Source organism: Octopus bimaculoides, chromosome 5 (assembly GCF_001194135.2).
Source record: "Octopus bimaculoides isolate UCB-OBI-ISO-001 chromosome 5, ASM119413v2, whole genome shotgun sequence".
NCBI classification, from domain to species: domain Eukaryota; kingdom Metazoa; phylum Mollusca; class Cephalopoda; order Octopoda; family Octopodidae; genus Octopus; species Octopus bimaculoides.
In genome coordinates, this window is record NC_068985.1 from 11,177,650 (window position 1) to 11,180,631 (window position 2,982).

The window sequence follows — 2,982 nt, forward strand, 5'->3', positions numbered from 1 at the left end:
TCTCTAGAAGAACACTATGTACAAATCCAAATATATGGTACCCTAGGCATAACACCTACATGAACTTCTAACTTGTTGTCTCTTGAGGTCTCTGGGTGAGACTTGGATCCAACTTGTACAAATGCAAAGCAAAAGTCAAACATAAAATAATAATAATAATAATAATAATAATAATAATAATAATAAATATTATTATTATTATTATTATTATTATTATTATTATTATTATTAGTAGTAGTAGTAGTAGTGGTAATAGTGGTGGTGGTGGTGGTGGTGGTGGTGATTATGGTGGTGGTGATGGTGATAGTAGTTGTAGTAGTGAACACGGACGCGAACAAACAATGAACATGTTGACTTCATCAATCTTCAATATACCTTGAGTTTCAATAAAGTATTTAGCTTATTTCTTCGATGTTATTTAAAGCAAGAAATAAATTAAGTACATTGGGAATGCCTACATTTTATTTTAAGATATTACCATTCCATTTTGACGTAAACGCAGAGGTAAAATTGACATTAGAAGATCTGTTTCTGAGAAGAAAGAAAATTAAGAGAAAATAACAAGGCAAGAAATAATATTTATGGACACAACACATAAATATAAATAAGACTGCAAGTAAAAAAATGTGAGAGAATGACATTTCCACAAAGCAACGTGGCATAACAGACAAGAGATGTGACAAAACGCTAATATATGTCATGTAAAGGCGGTGAGCAGGCAGAAACGTTAGCACACCGGGCGAAATGCTCAGCGGTATTTCACCTGTTTTTACGTTCTGAGTTCAAATTCCGCCGGAGTCGACTTTGTCTTTCATCCTTCCAGGGTCGATAAATTAAGTACCATTCATGCACTGGGGTCGATGTAATCGACTTAATCCATTTGTCTGTCCTTGTTTGTCCCCTCTATTGCCCCTTGTGGGCAATAAAGAAATAAGAAACGTGAGCACACCGGACGAAATGTCAAGCGGTATTTCGCCTGTCTTTTCGTTCTGAGTTCAAATTCCGCCGAGGTTGACTGACTTTCATCGATAAATTAAGCGCTAGTTGGGGTTGATCAAATCGACTGGCCCCCTCCCGCCAAATTTCGGGCCTTGTCCCTAGTGTAGAAAAGAATAAAGTATTGGACTTGTATCTTCGATGTTATTTAAAACAAGAAATAAATTTGGCACATTGGGAATGCCCATCTTTTATTTTAAAATATTACCATTCCATTTTGACGTAAACTTAGAGGCAAAATTGACATTATAAGAGCCATTTCTGAGAACAAAGAAAAATTAAAAGAAAAAAAAAACAAGGCAACAAATAATATTTATGAATAAAATACATAAAAATAAATAAGACTGAAAATAAAAAATGAGAGAGCGAATGACATTTCCAGAAAGCTACGTGGCATAACAGACAGGAGATGGGACAAAACGCTGATACATGTCATGTAATTCTCTCGACAAATGTGGTGAAATATAATAATTTGAAACCTTGTTTTTAACGGAAAAAAAACAACTGAACTCTAACATTTGGCTGCATCAAATGTTTTGCCCACAGCGCAAGGTGTCAGCCTATACTAGTTGCTATAGAAACGCGTGAGCGTATGAAGGAATATCTCTCTGCTTTTTCAAGAAGGCTCTTACATTCCAGGTTCCGTCCAAATCGTAGAGCTCAGATATTTCATTTGAAATCATCGTTCAGAGAGGCATATGGAGGTGTCGTGTATATGCTTTGTATTATATGTCATCTGTAAAAACAGGAGCGGGTTTTAAAGCACGGCCAGATTGACTCTTGAAATATGCATATACACGTGTTACCTTCTCCATCCTATATGCTGTCTACATAAAAATATTTGTATACTAAATGTCGTGACTTAAATTGCTGTATCTGAATTGTATAGAAAATCTCAAGCGATTAACTTAGAATCTATTTGTTTTATGTCCAATCTATCCAGATCTGGCACCTTACAATTTTATTCTGAAGATAAAAAATCACAGCATCAAAATCTTAACGCTACGAGATAATGTCTGATTAATACAGAACAAAGTTAATAAATAAACTTTGTATTTCATAGAATAAAATCTGATGCTAAACGGTTAGATATATTTTTCTTCACAAATCTATTTTTCCACCGTATAAATGAACTTTTATCCTTTTCTAATTTGTGTCGAATACTCTTCGTTTATCTATTCAAGAGTGGAGGTGCAATGGCCCAGTGGTTAGGGCAGCAGACTCGCGGTCTGAGGATCGCACTTTCGATTCCCACACCGGGCATTGTGAGTGTTTATTGAGCGAAAATACATAAAGCCCAACGAGGCTCCGGCAGGGGGTGGTGGCGACCCCTGTTGTACTCTTTCGTCCCAACTTTCTCTCATTATTTCTTCCTGTTTCTTGAGTAACGCTGCGATGGACTGGCGTCCCGTCCAGGTGGGGAGAACACATACGCCATGGAAACCGGGAAACCGGGCCCATGAGCCTGGCTTGGCTTTAAAAGGGCGGATAAATAAATAAAATGCTTATTCAAGAACCCTTGTACTGTCATAGTTACCCATTTTTTTTCAGCGTGATATTTTGTTTCGAAAAAAAAAAGTTGTTAATTAACCCATTTATTTTCACAATTCATAAATACATCCTGAGGATCTGCATGCATTACATTTTCAGTTTTTAAAATTATGTTCGAGTTATTTATAACCCGGTTAGCTATATCAGATCTTGCTCGTTGCAAGTTTGAAATGCGGTAGTATTGTCCAGCCAACATAGTTCTATACTCCACTATGAAAATGGATTTACTCGACGCGAGCATGGAAACGACTGAGTATCCATAAATAACATCATTTTTTATGCACGCCCATTATAGAAAATTTGCGTTGCAATTATATTGCTACTTTGTTTTTATTTTGTCAGGAAGCATGTTTTCTCATTTCTTTTGTGGTGGAGGACGTTGAAGTCTTCGGGATTATTTATAAACATATATACATACATACATACATATATATA